The following is a 17,965-nucleotide window of genomic DNA, read 5'->3' as shown; positions in this document are numbered from 1 at the left end:
GCAAAATATATTATACACCAAAATGTAAGGAATTGGACTAGCTACAACGTCCGTTACAACAACCTTTGTCAGAAGTCCAAAGTCGGCCCCAATCTAAAAAAAAAATTTTTGAGTGAAATGTTAAAGAACACTTTTTTAAAAACTTTGTTCTACGAAAAACTTTAGAGCAAAATATATTATACACCAAAATGTAAAGAATTGGACTAGCTACAACGTCCAATACAACAAAAATTTTTAGTGAAATATTGAAAAACACTTTTTTAAAAACTTTGTTCTACGAAAAACTTTAGGGCAAAACATATTACACACCAAAATATAGGGACTTGGACTAGCTACAGCGTCCAATAAAACAACCTTTGTCAGAAGTCTAAAGTTCGGCCCCAAACTCAAAAAACTATTTTGAGTGAAATATTGAAAAACACTTTTTAAAAACTTTGTTTAGTGAAAAACTTTAGAGCAAAACATATTATACACCAAAAATGTAGAGAATTGGACTAGCCACAACGTTCACTACAAAAACCTTTGTCAGAAGTCCACAATTCGGCCCCAAACTCAAATATAATTTTTTTGAGTGAAATATTAAAAAACACTTTTTTAAAAACTTTGTTCTACGAAAAACTTTAGAGCATAACATATTACACACCAAGATGTATGAAATTGGACCTACAACGCCCAGTACAACAGCCTTTGTCAGAAGTCCAAAACTCGGCCCCAAACTCAAAAAACAATTTTGAATGAAATAATGAAAATCACTTTTTTAAAAACTTTGTTTTATGAAAAACTTTAGAGAAAATGATGTTATACACCAAAATGTATGGAATTTTATTAGCTACAACGTCCAATACAACATCCCTTGTCAGATGTCCAAACTTCGGCCCCATACTCAAAATACCATTTAGAAATATTTAAAAAAAAAATTTTTAAAAACTTTGTTTTATGAAAAAGTTTAGAGCAAACCACATTTTACACCAATATTTAGGGAATTGGACTAGCTACAACGTCCAATACAACTATCTTTGTCGGAAGTCCAAATTCGGCCCCAAACTCAAAAAACAGTTATAAGTGAAATATTGAAAAACACTTATTTTTAAAACTTTGTTTTATGAAAAACTTTAGAGCAAAAGATATTATACACCAAAATGTAAGGAATTGGACTAGCTACAACGTCCAATACAACAACCTGTGTCAGAGGTACAAAATTCGGCCCCAAACTCAAAAAACAGTTTTGAATGTAATATTGAAAAACACTTTTTTAAAACTTAGTTTTATGAAAAACTTTAGAGCAAAACATATTATACACCAAAATGTAGGGAATTGGACTAGCTACAACGTTCAATGCAATATTATATACCAAAATGTATGGAATTGGACTAGCTACAACGTCCAATACAACAACCTTTGTCAGAGGTACAAAATTCGGCCCCAAACTCAAAAAACAGTTTTGAATGTAATATTGAAAAACACTTTTTTAAAACTTTGTTTTATGGAAAACTTTAGAGCAAAACATTTTATACAGCAAAATGTAGGGAATTGGACTAGCTACAACGTTCAATGCAAAAACCTTTGTCAGAAGTCCACAGTTCGGCCGCAAACTCAAAAAACCATTTTAAGTGAAATATTAAAAAAAAATTTTTTAAAAACTTTGTTAAATGAAAAACTTTAGAGCAAAATATATTATACACCAAAATGTATGGAATTGGATTAGCTACAACGTCCAATACAGCAACCTTTGTCAGAAGTCCAAACTTCGTCCCCAAACTTAAAAAAAAACAATTTTAAGTGAAATGTTAACGAACACTTTTTTAAAAACCAAAATGTAGGGAATTGAACTAGCTATAACGTAGAATACAACAACCTTTGTCAGAAGTCCAAACTTCGGCCCCAAACTAAAAAAAACAATTTTTGAGTGAAATATTGAAAAGCACTTTTTTAAAAACTTTGTTCTACGAAAAACTTTAGAGCAAAATATATTTATACCAAAATGTAGGGAATTGGACTAGCTACAACGTCCATTACAACAACCTTTGTCAGATTTCCACAATTCGGCCCCAAAATCAAAAAAAAAAAAAAAATAAAAAATTTGAGTGTATTTGAAAAACACTTTTTTAAAAGCTTTGTTTTATGAAAAACTTTAGAGCAAAAGATATTATAAACCAAAATGTAGGGAATTGGACTAGCTACAACGTCCAATACAAAAACCTTTGTCAGAAATCAACAATTCGGCCCAAACTCAAATATAATTTTTTTGAGTGAAATATTGAAAAACACTTTTTTAAAAACTTTGTTCTACGAAAAACTTTAGAGCATAACATATTACACACCAAGATGTATGAAATTGGACCTACAACGCCCAGTAAAACAGCCTTTGTCAGAAGTCCAAAACTCGGCCCCAAACTCAAAAAACAATTTTGAGCGAAATATTGAAAAACACTTTTTTAAAAACTTTGTTTTATGAAAAAATGATGTTGTACACCAAAATGTATGGAATTTTATTAGCTAAAACGTCCAATACAGCAACCCTTGTCAGATGTCCAAACTTCGGCCCCATACTCAAAATACCATTTAGAAATATTAAAAAAAATACATTTTACACCAATATTTAGGGAATTGGACTAGCTACAACGTCCAATACAACAACCTTTGTCAGAGGTACAAAATTCGGCCCCAAACTCAAAAAACAGTTTTGAATGTAATATTGAAAAACACTTTTTTAAAACTTTGTTTTATGAAAAACTTTTGAGCAAAACATATTATACACCAAAATGTATGGAATTAAACTAGCTATAACATAGAATACAACAACCTTTGTCAGAAGTCCAAACTTCGGCCCCAAAATAAAAAACAAATTTGAGTGAAATATTGAAAAGCCCTTTTTTAAAACTTTGTTCTACGAAAAACTTTAGAGCAAAACATATTATATACCAAAATGTAGGGAATTGGACTAGCTACAACGTTCAATACAACAACCTTTATCAGATGTCCACAATTCGGCCCCAAAATAAAAAAAAACAATTTTGAATTTGAAAAACACTTTTTTAAAAGCTTTGTAGGGAATTGGACTAGCTACAACGTCCAATACAACAACCTTTGTCAGAGGTACAAAATTCGGCCCCAAACTCAAAAAACAGTTTTGAATGTAATATTGAAAAACACTTTTTTAAAACTTTGTTTTGTGAAAAACTTTGGAGCAAAACATTTTATACAGCAAAATGTAGGGAATTGGACTAGCTACAACGTTCAATGCAAAAACCTTTGTCAGAAGTCCACAGTTTGGCCCCAAACTCAAAAAACCATTTTAAGTGAAATATTAAAAAACACTTTTTTAAAAACTTTGTTAAATGAAAAACTTTAGAGCAAAAGATATTATACACCAAAATGTATGGAATTGGATTAGCTACAACGTCCAATACAGCAACCTTTGTCAGAAGTCCAAACTTCGTCCCCAAACTTAAAAAAAACAATTTTAAGTGAAATGTTAACGAACACTTTTTTAAAAACCAAAATGTAGGGAATTGAACTAGCTATAACGTAGAATACAACAACCTTTGTCAGAAGTCCAAACTTCGCCCCAAACTAAAAAAAAACAATTTTTGAGTGAAATATTGAAAAGCACTTTTTTAAAAACTTTGTTCTACGAAAAACTTTAGAGCAAAATATATTTATACCAAAATGTAGGGAATTGGACTAGCTACAACGTCCATTACAACAACTTTTGTCAGATTTCCACAATTCGGCCCCAAAATCAAAAAAAAAAAAAAATAAAAAATTTGAGTGTATTTGAAAAACACTTTTTTAAAAGCTTTGTTTTATGAAAAACTTTAGAGCAAAAGATATTATAAACCAAAATGTAGGGAATTGGACTAGCTACAACGTCCAATACAACAACCTTTGTCAGAGGTACAAAATTCGGCCCCAAACTCAAAAAACCAGTTTTGAATGTAATATTGAAAAACACTTTTTTAAAACTTTGTTTTATGAAAAACTTTAGAGCAAAACATATTATAAACCAAAATGTAGGGAATTGGAATCAAATAAAAAAAAAACAATATTGAGTGAAATATTGAAAAACACTTTTTTAAAAGCTTTGTAGGGAATTGGACTAGCTACAACGTCCAATACAACAACCTTTGTCAGAGGTACAAAATTCGGCCCCAAACTAAAAAAAACAGTTTTGAATGTATTATTGAAAAACACTTTATTAAAAATTTTGTTTTATTGAAAACTTTAGAGCAAAACATTTTATACAGCAAAATGTAGGCAATTGGACAAGCTACAACGTTCAATGCAAAAACCTTTGTCAGAAGTCCACAGTTCGGCCCCAAACTCAAAAAACAATTTTAAATGAAATATTAAAAAACACTTTTTTAAAAACTTTGTTAAATGAAAAACTTTAGAGCAAAAGATATTATACACCAAAATGTATGGAATTGGATTAGCTACAGTGTCCAATACAGCAACCTTTGTCAGAAGTCCAAACTTCGGCCCCATACTCAAAAAACAATTTAGAATGAAATATTAAAAAAAAACTTTTTTAAAAACTTTTTTATGAAAAAGTTTATAGCAAAACACATTTTACACCAATATTTATGGAATTGGACTAGCTACAACGTCCAATACAACAACCTTTGTCAGAAGACCAAACTTCGCCCCAAACTCAAAAAACAATTATAAGTGAAATATTGAAAAACACTTATTTTAAAAACTTTGTTATATGAAAAATTTAGAGCAAAAGATGTTATACACCAAAGTATAAGGAATTGCACTAGCTACAACGTCCGTTACCACAACCTTTGTCAGAAGTCCGAAATCACCTCAAACTAAAAAAACAATTTTGAGTGAAATGTTAAAGAACACTTTTTTAAAAACTTTGTTATTCGAAAAACTTTAGAGCAAAAGATGTTATAGACCAAAATGTAAGGAATTGGAGTAGCTACAACGTCCAAAACAACAACCTTTGTCAAAAGTCCAAACTTCGGCCCAAACTCAAAAAACAATTTTGAGTGAAATATTGCAAAACACTTATTTTAAAAAATTTCTTATATGAAAAACTTTAGAGCAAAAGCTACAACGTCCAATACAGCAACCTTTGTCAGAAGTCCAAATTTTAGCCCCAAACTCAAAAAAAATTTTTTGAGTGAAATATGGAAAACACTTTTTTAAAAACTTTGTTATATGAAAAACTTTAGAGTAAAAGATGTTATACACCAAAATATAAGGAATTGGAGTAGCTACAACGTCCAAAACAACAACCTTTGTCAGAAGTCCAAACTTTAGCCCTATACTCAAAAAACAATTTTGAGTGAAATATGGAAAACACTTTTTTAAAAATTTTGTTCAACGAAAAACTTTAGAGCAGAAAATATTATACACCAAAATGTAGGAAATTGGACTAGCTATAACGCCCAATATAACAACCTTTGTCAGAAGTCCAGAATTCGGCCACAAACTAAAAAAAAAACAATTTTGAGTGAAATGTTAAAGAACATTTTGTTCTACGAAAAACTTTAGAGCAAAACATATTATATACCAAAATGTATTAAATACAAACATAAGATTTATGTATATTTAAACTTTTTTTTTAAAATACTAAGTAAGAAATTTGAATTTTGGTATTTTTTTAACTTGTTGGTTATAGTTTTTAAAAAGTCATGAATTATTAAAATTTTGGAAAAACAGTTAATATCTGATTTCTACGAGCTTGACTTATATTGCAATAAACCTTGTGTTCAGTGTTGCCATAACGGCATTTAAAGTGCAATTGTAGCACTTTTTCTCATCGGCTGCACTTATTTTTTAGAAAAAAGTGCTAGATGCTTTTTAGCACTTTTGCGTCTTTTGCTAGAAATTTTTAGCATTAAAAGTGCATTTTTTGCATTTTTTCCTCTATTTTGCACTTTTTATAAATAAAGAACTTTAAAGTTTAATTTTTGTAGAGAACTGCAAAAATTTAGTTTTGAGATGTTTTGTGAAATTTTAAGAAATTCTCACAATTTTTTTTTTTTTGCATATGTTTATTGTAATTTATAATTTACACTGTAAATTAAATGAAGAAGTGAATTATTTTAAATATTATGAAATAATTGTGAAAAATGTTTGAAAAAATAAGCTAAAAGAGCGTTATTTTATTAAAAAATTTGCTGTAACTACAATTAAGCGACTACATTAAAATTTAAAATATACAATAAAATAAATATGTACAAACATGTAAAAACAGGTAAAAGTGCGGGAATGCCGAATCTTACATAGGCACCAACACATCACGTTTTACCAAGATTTGCTCATTTATTCTTAAATTTTATTATCGTGTATAGGTTTTATTTTCGGAATACGATATTAATAGTTTGGATCGCGGACTCTATGAAGGATGTTTTAAAACAAATCATTTTTTCGATTGTATAATAATACTAATATGTTTTAATAATTTATTAGGAATAAATTAATTTTCTGAAAGAGGTAAACTTGATTATAAAGAATTTCATCGCTGCACATGATTTTAAACAAATTATTATGGACGCTTCGATATAATATAGACCGATTCTTATGGAATTTGATAGAGACATTTAAGATCCTATAAAACTTATTAAGGTTATATTTAATTTTGCATCATCCTTCAGGAGTGCTGTTAAATTTGGAGAAAATGAGTACCGATTTTGGGGTGCTTGTGCTACTTTTGGGAACCTATCAATCAACTCAGAAAAAAGATTCAATATAATTATATAAAAAATAACTAAAACTATAAGTATTAAATTTTTTTCCGAACAGTTTTTAGCATTTTTTCTTAACGAATTATTAAAAGATTTGACATCCTAGATTATTTAAATACTTTTTTTGGTCTTAGACGTCCTAAACAAAGAAAACCATATAGGTTTTATATCCTAAACAAAATCGTTGTTATCTAGTGTTATTAGTTGTTTTATATACAGTGTGTGACAAAACAATTGAAACTTTTTCTAAATTTTCACAAGAGGACTCAAAACTAAAAAATTTTAATGAAAAAAAAATTTTTTTAGAATTTTTTTTACCCAAATTAGTAACATTTCATGAATATAATTAATTCAGTTAAAAAAAAAATATATATATAAATATAATTAATTCAGTTCAAAAAAAAAAAATTAAACAAAATTAAAGTATTTGGTTTTCTGTTACTGACAAAACAATGGAAATTTTGGTATTATCTTAACAAAATTGGTCAGAAATTGTCAGAAACTCAGAATATAGTTCTGTTTATTTTACTTTGTATTGCTGCACGACATTGGAGATGCATTCAAACAATAATTGGATAAAAAATAATTTGAAAAATTTAGCTATTCCCTTATATCCGAATCCTAAAAATCGTCCTTCCAATTCGGCCTAAAAGGACATTTTTTGAGTCCATATCTTGGAACTACTGTTTTCCATAGATTTTCTCTGGGGTAGAAGAGTTATAATTTTCAAGTCTAGCCACTCGATTGTACCTTTTCGAACTTTTTATTAATAACTATCCTAGAAGAGTACTTTTTGGGAACTCTTCGAATTCTATTGTCATTAAATTATCCTGTATTAGAGTAATTTTAGGAGCTCTTCAACCCATATGTTGAATTTTCCCTGAATATTTCTTATCAAATTTTTTAATATTTTTGAAAGTGTTGATTTATTTATTAAATATTAATCACAGATCAACTAATATTAGGCAAAATATTAAAAGAAGTATTAAAATCGTTTCTTATTTTGCTTTTTAAACCGGAAATCTAGAAATTTTAAATAATGACATAAAAAATTAGTTTTGCAAGAAAATAAAAAAAAATATCAAAATGACGAATAATTTGAAATAATAGTAAACAACGATGCTTTTTATACCGTTATTTTGAAAATTTTTTTAGTAAGAGTCTTCTTTTCTGTAAAAGTTTAAAGTTTCCAATGTTTTGTCAGTACCATAATAATAAATAACAGTTATTTGGTTTTCTTTTTCCTGAATTTAATAAATTATGTTTTTGTTAATTTTTGTAAATATATGTATATTAATAAAAATTAATAACAGTTTTTAATAATATGTATATCAATAATTAGTTTAGAATTTCAACCATTTCTTAAATATTTGAAAAAGTTTCCATTGTTTTGTCTACCACTATATATGTATATACTACATATGTATATGCTTATTCTTAGGGGCATTAATCAATTTTCGAACTGGTTTTGTACCTTACCCTTTCCGAATTTTATAAAACTTGGTACAAACATTCTTTGTATCAATACGAATTTTAAAGTTCACCAAAATTTCCAAATTCATTACAGTTTAGATTTTATTAAGGTTCAAAGTTTAAATATTTTAAGATTTTGTTCAACAATATTAAATTTGACATCGTATATTTTCGAAAATATTTTTGTTTTAAGGTATGAATCAAGACATCAAACAACGTCTTAGTCAAGGATATCTCAAAAAAGCACCTTATATTTTCTTTAGTTTAGATTTAATTAATGTTCAAAATTGCTTATAATGTTTTCAATAAAATATACCAATTTCAGAATGGGACAAAGAGGGAATCTCAAGTAAATCAATTTTAAATAAAATAATTCAATTTTTAAATATCTTGAATATTATGAAACTACAAGACATAGGCTTTAAATTTGACATCGTATATTTTCGAAAATATTTTTGTTTTAAGGTATGAATCAAGACATCAAACAACGTCTTAGTCAAGGATATCTCAAAAAAGCACCTTATATTTTCTTTAGTTTAGATTTAATTAATGTTCAAAATTGCTTATAATGTTTTCAATAAAATATACCAATTTCAGAATGGGACAATGAGAGAATCTCAAGTAAATCAATTTTTAATAAAATAATTCAATTTTTAAATATCTTGAATATTATGAAACTACAAGACATAGGCTTTAATTGGGAACTAAAACGATCAAAATCGGATAAACAGTTTAGTAAATACACGATGTTACATTTAATACTTGATAAAAAAAATCCAAAAAAATATGAACTTTAAACATCGATAAAATCTGGACCGTAACGAATTTGAAAATTTTGGAGAACTTTAAATTCCGTATTTACATGAAGAATGTGTGTACCAAATTTAATCGAAATCGGAGAGGGTCATGTTCAAAATTCTACTTTTTTGTTTGAAATTACCCCTTATTGATTTTGTAAAGGGATATTTTATAGGCAGGGTCAAATTATGGATCAATTTGAAATAGTCTTTTGCATTTTTCATATAAAACATCACGTTGAATTATGCAAAAAATTGCGACCTGTACATTATACCTGGACAGCCAGCTGCACAGACGATTAGACATGGCTTAATGTACTTTTAAAAACTTGATATGAATATAGCACTTTTTTTTGTGAATTTGCACTTTTTTGAGAGTCATTTTGCACCATATTTTATGGGAGTTCTGGCAACACTGGTCAGAAGTCTAAAATTCGGCCCCCAAACTAAAAAAAACAAGCAAGAGTGTTATATTCATTAACTTTGATATTTTGAATATTTTATTATTATATATCGATATTAATGAGAACATCAGGGTAACATTTGAAAGAGGTCCATTAATGGGGGATTTACTATAGTTTATGTCGAATTTTTAAGCCAGTACTGAACTTTAATGGGCCTTAAGTATTTTTCTGATGAGTAACTTATGTTGGGGGTAGGGTCAATTAAGGCTTGTTCCTCATAAAATTTGGTAAAGGGATTTTGGCTTGTGAAAAACTTATTTCTGTGAAATTTCATCGCTATACTCGTATTTTTAAGGCAGTAATTAGCTTTAAAGTATTTTTATGGAGGGGACCTTATATATATATGGGTCAATTATAGACCGATAAACATGAAATTTGGAGAACTTTAAATTCCGTATTTACATGTAGAATGTGTGTACCAAATTGAATCGAAATCGGAGTGGGTCATGTTCAAAATTCTACTTTTTTGTTTGAAATTACCCCTTATTGATTTTGTAAAGGGATATTTTATAGGCAGGGTCAAATTATGGATCAATTTGAAATAGTCTTTTGCATTTTTCATATAAAACATCACGTTGAATTATGCAAAAAAATTGCGACCTGTACATTATACCTGGACAGCCAGCCGCACAGACGATTAGACATGGCTTAATGTACTTTTAAAAACTTGATATGAATATAGCACTTTTTTTGTGAATTTGCACGTTTTTGAGAGTCATTTTGCACTTTATTCTATGGGAGTTCTGGCAACACTGGTCAGAAGTCTAAAATTCGGCCCCAAACTAAAAAAAAACAAGCAAGAGTGTTATATTCGGCTATGCCGAATCTTTTATACCCACCATCAAATCATTAACCTTGATATTTTGAATATTTTATTATTATATATCGATATTAATGAGAACATCAGGGTAACATTTGAAAGAGGTCCATTAATGGGGGTATTACTATTGACAGTGCTATTTTTTAAGGGAGTAGGGTTATTTATGTTATGTCTGTAGGAAGATTTCAGTTCCTTATTTATTTAAAGTTCCATCGATCTACTTGTATTTTGAAGCCATTAAGGAGCATTAAAGTCATAAAATATGGTAGAGAGATTTTAAATCAAAATTGTTTTATGTCGAATTGCATTGCGGTATTCGTATTTTTCGCGTCATTTTCTGGGGCGGAATTTATATGGGGTGGTGTTATTATGGACTGATCCTCATAAAAATTGATAGAGAGATTTCGGTTCCTATAGAAGAGATAGAGATATTAGCTTACACAAAACTAGTTTATGTCGAATTTTATAAATCTACTAGTATTTTTAAGCCAGTACTGAACTTTAATGGGCCTTAAGAATTTTTCTGATGAGTACCTTATGTTGGGGGTAGGGTCAATTAAGGCCTGTTCCTCATAAAATTTGGTAAAGAGATTTTGGCTTGTGAAAAACTTCTGTGAAATTTCATCGCTATACTTGTATTTTTAAGGCAGTAATTAGCTTTAAAGTATTTTTATGGAGGGGACCTTATATATATGGGTCAATTTTAGACCGATAAACATGAAATTTGGAGAACTTTAAATTCCGTATTTACATGTAGAATGTGTGTACCAAATTTAATCGAAATCGGAGTGGGTCATGTTCAAAATTCTACTTTTTTGTTTGAAATTACCCCTTATTGATTTTGTAAAGGGATATTTTATAGGCAGGGTCAAATTATGGATCAATTTGAAATAGTCTTTTGCATTTTTCATATAAAACATCACGTTGAATTATGCAAAAAATTGCGACCTGTACATTATACCTGGACAGCCAGCCACACAGACGATTAGACATGGCTTAATGTACTTTTAAAAACTTGATATGAATATAGCACTTTTTTTTGTGAATTTGCACTTTTTTGAGAGTCATTTTGCACTTTATTCTATGGGAGTTCTGGCAACACTGGTCAGAAGTCTAAAATTCGGCCCCAACTAAAAAAAAAACAAGCAAGAGTGTTATATTCGGCTATGCCGAATCTTTTATACCCACCATCAATCATTAACTTTGATATTTTGAATATTTTATTATTATATATCGATATTAATGAGAACATCAGGGTAACATTTGAAAGAGGTACATTAATGGGGGTTTTACTATTGACAGTGCTAATTTTTATAAGGAGTAGGGTTATTTATGTTATGTCTGTAGGAAGATTTCAGTTCCTTATTTATTTAAAGTTCCATCGATCTACTTGTATTTTGAAGCCATTAAGGAGCATTAAAGTCATAAAATATGGTAGAGAGATTTTAAATCAAAATTGTTTTATGTCGAATTGCATTGCTGTATTCGTATTTTTCGCGTCATTTTCTGGGGCGGAATTTATATGGGGTGGTGTTATTATGGACTGATCCTCATAAAAATTGATAGAGAGATTTCGGTTCCTATAGAAGAGATAGAGATATTAGCTTACACATAACTAGTTTATGTCGAATTTTATAAATCTACTAGTATTTTTAAGCCAGTACTGAACTTTAATGGGCCTTAAGAATTTTTCTGATGAGTACCTTATGTTGGGGGTATTGTCAATTAAGGCCTGTTCCTCATAAAATTTGGTAAAGAAATTTTGGCTTGTGAAAAACTTCTGTGAAATTTCATCGCTATACTTGTATTTTTAAGGCAGTAATTAGCTTTAAAGTATTTTTATGGAGGGGACCTTATATATATGGGTCAATTATAGACCGATAAACATGAAATTTGGTGAAAAGGTTTTGGTTCCTAAGATACTTACTTATGTCAAATTTCTTCGCTATATTCGTATTTTTACGCCCATAACTAACAATTATGGACCGATCCACATAAAATTTGGTAAATTTTGCCAGTAATGAGCATTAAAGAAATTTTATGGGGGGACTTTTTATGAGGGGTAGGGTCAACTATGGACCGATCCATATAAAATTTGGTGGAGATATATTGCCTAGTATAAAACTTATTTCTGGGAGATTTTGGCTTGTGAAGAACTTACTTCTGTGAAATTTCATCGCTGTACTCGTTTTTTGAAACCAGTAATGAGCGTTAAAGTAATTTTATGAAGGGGACCTTGTATGGGGGGTAGGGTCAATCATGGGCCGATCCACATAAAATTTCATAGAGAGGTTTTGGCTAGTACGACACTTACTTATGTCAAATTTCATCGCTTTACTCGTTTGTTTAAGCCAGTAATGAGCGTTAAAGTCATTTTCTGAAGGGGACCTTATATGGGGGGTAGGGTCAATTATGGACCGATCGAAATAAAATTTAGTAGAGAGATTTTGGTTAGTATTTACTTATGTTAAATTTCATCGCTATAGTCATATTTTTAAGCCAGTAATGAGCGTTAATTTTATGGAGGGGACTTACATATATGAGGGGTAGGGTCAATTATGAACCGATCCACATTTTTTTCATAGAGAGGTTTTGGCTAGTAAGAAACTTACTTATGTCAAATTTCATCGCTATACTTGTATTTTTAAGAAAGTAATGAGCGTTTAAGTAATTTTCTGAAGGGGACGTTATATGGGGGTAGGATTAATTATGGACCGATCCACATAAAATTTCATAGAGAGGTTTTGCCTAGTAAAAAATTTACTTATGTAAAATTTCATCGCTATTCTTGTATTTTTAAGAGAGTGATGAGCTTTAAAGTCATTTTCTGAAGGGGAAGTTATATGGGGGCTAGGGTCAATTATTTACCGATAAACATAAAATTTGGTTGAGAGATATTGGCTTGCATGAAACTTATGTGTATCGAATTTCATCGCTATATTCACATTTTTAAGCCAGTTATCAGCTATTTAGTCATTTTCTAAAGGGACCTTATATGGGGGGTAGAACCAATTATGGTCCTATGTCCGAAATAATAAATATAATGCGAAATTTTGTAGTATTTGCTTCATAAACAAAGAATTTGTGAATATTTGAAGCTATTTATACAATATTCCGGGGGGTACATTTGTATGGGGGCTATGTGAAATCGTTGACCGATTTTGCCCATTTGCAATATATTTCTGATCAATAAAATATATTTTGGGAAAATTTCATCTCAATATTTCTTATTTTGTGGACGCTATCGTGCCAACAACGGACAGACGGACGGGCATGGCTAGATCGTCTTAGAATCATACGAGCTTCTAAAATATATATACTTTATGGGGTCTTAGAGCAATATTTCGATGTGTTACACACGTAATTACAAAATCAATATACCCCCCATCTTTTTTGATGGTGGGTATAAAAATTGAGTGAAATATTGAAAAACACTTTTTAAAAACTTTGTTCTACGAAACACTTTAGGGCAAAACATATTACACACCAAAATGTAGGCTACAGCGCCCAATAATACAATCTTTGTCAGAGGTCTAAAATTCGGCCCCAAACTCAAAAAAACAATTTTGAGCGTAATATTGAAAAACACTTTTTTAAAAACTTTGTTTTATGAAACACATTGAGCAAAACATATTCTACACCAAAATGTAGGGAATAGGACTACAAGCTACAACGTTCAATACAAAAACCTTTGTCAGAAGTCTAAAATTCGGGCCCAAACTCAAAAAAAACAATTTTGGGTGAAATATTGAAAAACCCTTTTTTAAAAACTTTGTTTTATGAAAAACTTTAGAGCAAAACATATTATATACCAATATGTAGGGAATTGGACTAGCTACAACGCCCAATACAACAACCCACAGTGGGGCAGAATGGAAATTTTTTGGAAATAAATCTGGCATTTCTAAACGGCTGATACGATCGGGATAAAATTTGGCGTGAGCGTAGCCAAGGAGTATTCGAGTTTAAGTTTTGAGATGAACCCCGCAGATGCCCCAGGGACGGCGCTGTGGCGGCTCAAATTAGGGTACCTACGACATGTAAAATTTTTAAACTCGTGCCATTTTTTTGTTTTCACCCAAATACAAAGATTTTTATATTTTCTGAAAGCGCTCGACGAGATCTTGAAAAACATGGACATACTACTTATCTCTTATAATATCCGAGTTATAGGCATTTAAAAATTTAGTGATACAAAATTTACCATACCTTGGTCCGCCTTTTTTTGAATACCGGGCGTAATTTTAGACCAAATGGACTCAATTTTTTCTTGTTAGTTAGACAACAAAATTTCCACTGATCCAAAAATATACGTTTTTTAATTTAAAAATTCATAAAATTTTAGATTTTTGCCGTTTTTTTTTTGCTCAAAATGTGTCTTAACTCTTTTATTAATAAAATAAAATTTTCTTTAAGAACATGTAACAATTTTATAGTTTTCTAAAAGGTATCTTTACGCAGAACGCTTTGGCGTAAAAAACTTGTCCTACTTTCTGAAAATGTTGCCACTTCCGAATATGACCTATTTTTTTATCAAAACTTCAACTTTGGGCGACATGTTCTAAAATCCCAAAGCTGGGATCAGAAAACTGAAAGCAGTTTTGGAAACCTCAATATGTTTTCTATTTACTCCAAAAGTATTTTCCCAGCCCTGAATAAAAAGTGGACCCTATGGGCAAAAATGTAAAAAATCCCATTTTTGGGATTTTCATTCCTATTTTTGGGAATTGTGGGATGCCCTTTGACCTTTTAAATTTTTTTCTTATTTGAAATGACAAATTTAACAAGCGTTGAAGATTTCATTGAGTTTTGTTTAAAACTATGATTTATATCAAAATTTTAATAGGGTCGCAGATAGCTACAACAATTTAGTCCATATTTATCCCTTAATATCTTTTCTTAGTTAGATATGGAAATTCTCGACCCTTTACAAAAAATTTCAAGCCAATATCTCAATTACATTCAAAAATATGTTCATTTAAACCTGTGTCCTCTAATTTCATATTTTAGTATTAAGTATGACAGAACATACATTTGGTGTTGAATAAAATATTTGGACAATTTTTAAAAATTATTTAGTTAATTATTTTATTAAAGACTATAACATTGTATATACAATAAAAAATATAATTTTATTATGAGCCACGCACAACAACACCTAAATCACCCCACACAAACCACCTTTCCCGCCCACCGAAATATAAAACACAATTTAATACAATATCATCAGTTAGTACAATTGCTTTTTTATTTGAACTGTTTATCTTAAACATAATACAATTAATTCTTACAACCTACTTATATAGTTAATTCCTAACACTACTTATTTTCTATAAAATAATCTGCCATATCGGTATACATATCTAGAAGGTAATATAAGTCCTTTAAATCTTCCTCGTTTTGAGATGATAGAGTTTCATAACAAATCCATCTTTTTCGCATAGTTGAAAGAACAGGATCAGAAGATAGAAGTAAACTATTAAAAATATCTTCATTTTGTGATTGCCTGGAGCATTTTCTTGAGCTGAAAAGTTGAACATGCTTAAAATCTCGATTCCTCGCTTCCTGGGCTTCTTCTCTTAACTCTCCAAGTGGAAGAATATTCGATTCAATTATTATTTGACCATGACACAATACTTTGTGTACTGTTGGTGTTAGTTCCCTCCATGTATACAGAGATACAAGTAATTTAGAAATTTCAGATGTATATTCCCCAAATCGATTTCCATTAATTTTATGTTTACTATTCGGTGCCATTAAAATAGTGTTAACTCTTCGAAGCAACTTCTTGTCGATTCCAGTTATTTTTGAAGTAATTTCAAAATCACGAAAAAACCTTCTCGCCGTATTACCGTCATTTTGTACTACCGCAACTTGGAAGTGGTTTGTCGATGTTTAATCCCATCTGCACTTTAAATTCTTCTTGGATTCTGCTTTTTTCCGCAGCTCTCAGTTCTTTCAATTCTTCATTATTTTTTGTTGATTTAGTAAGATTCTCTGGCACACTTCTATATTTGAGGTCCTATGCTATGTGTAAAAAGTAATCCAAAAATCGTATTCTGGCATGAAGTGGTGAAAATTCCGAAAGACAGGACTTCTTCATTAATACTTCTGCTTTTGTTTATATTTGAGAATTGCGACTTTTTCTCATTACATATTGAGCATCTCCAGAAGGAAGAAGTTTCTGTTATGGCATTGCTGACCTTTCCGTCAATCATTGTTAAGCCTTAGCTGATATGATACGTAATAAGAGAATTCCTTTATTTTTTTGCAAATGGGCTCCAGTGCATTTATTTCATCTTTTAAATATTCCACTAAATCTTTTTTGTTTTTTCTTTGACTCCTTTATTTATTCAAATCCAATGGGTCTACAAAAATTTTTTTGAACCCGGAGTTGTATTGATCCATATATCTTCAAATGAATTTCCGATGCTTGACGATGATGGATTAAGGGAATATGGACGAATTCGTAATGGCACTAATGAAGACATAAAACACTTTTGTAGTCTGCTAATGTCCCCTTCCATCCCAGCTTGTTTGTATTCTGGAAGTGCTGATATAACCGTCACATCCCACTTACACATTAAGACAACATCACAGTTATGAATTTTCCTTAGTTGGTCTTCTGAAAAGTCTGACACAATTCTTTATGCTGTGTTTTCGAGCAAAGATGATATATCAATACAAGCTTCCACATCATTAACAGCAGTAGGTGATGGTTATATAGTTTGTTTTTTTTTTCCTGGATCGCCTTGTATGATGGTAATATATTGTGTCCTTTTTCCATGCAGAGCTTTCCTTAATATTTGGTACTTAATTTCGACTGAGACCCGTTCTAACATAAGCGCTATTGCTTCCTCTTCAGTAAAATTTGATTGTGATGTTGGAGTTGGTATACTTTCCACAATTCGCTTAAGTCGTTTTGGTGATGCATTAGGAAGAATAGTTGCAATATGTACGGCATCCATAGGTTGGTTTTCCTTTTTTAGCATTTCGTTAAATGTATCAGCAATTTCCTCATTTGAGATTGAAAAAAGTTTTTGTGTGACCCTCTTTTTTTTTTGACCTTGAACATAAGTCTTCGTATGACTTGCAAAGCGCTCCTGCTGATGTGTTGTAAGTTGAGATTTCCGTAGTAGTTTCCAATCAACTACAAAATTTTAATCGAAATTTCTTTTGATTTCCATCCACAGACTTACTTTTTACATCAAAAAGTTTTAAAAAGTTTTCAATTTTTGATATGCCTGTTTTGTCTACTTTTCTACTATATGTAGTTTTTATATAATTTGAAATGTCTTCAATTCTTTCTGGCCCTTTTGAAGATACACTCCATAAAACGGAACACAACTCTTCGTACTTTAATGTAATCTCATTGTAGATTTATTAAATATGGTACTTAAAATCTGAGAAGTTTACTTATATACCAATTCTTGTCATTTCCGATACAGGTATTCCAAAGTAAAAAATTACTACTGTCTACCTATTAACATTTCGGACTATATTACTATAACCTGTAATTCAGTTATTGATATTTCTTATTAGTGAATGAATCGAAATTATCATTACCTGTATATTTTACCTACATGATCATAAACGAAACAGAACGAAATGATCTGTCAAAAAAATTTAGGTAAAAAATAGTTATAAATTTCTGAAAATTTAAGCATAATAGGACCTTTCAATTATAAGGATAAGCATTTGTTTGTA

This window comes from Lucilia cuprina, chromosome 5, assembly GCF_022045245.1.
Source record: "Lucilia cuprina isolate Lc7/37 chromosome 5, ASM2204524v1, whole genome shotgun sequence".
Taxonomy (NCBI): Eukaryota; Metazoa; Arthropoda; class Insecta; order Diptera; family Calliphoridae; genus Lucilia; species Lucilia cuprina.
The sequence above is the reverse complement of the archived record's forward strand: the minus strand, read 5'-3'. Positions refer to the sequence as shown.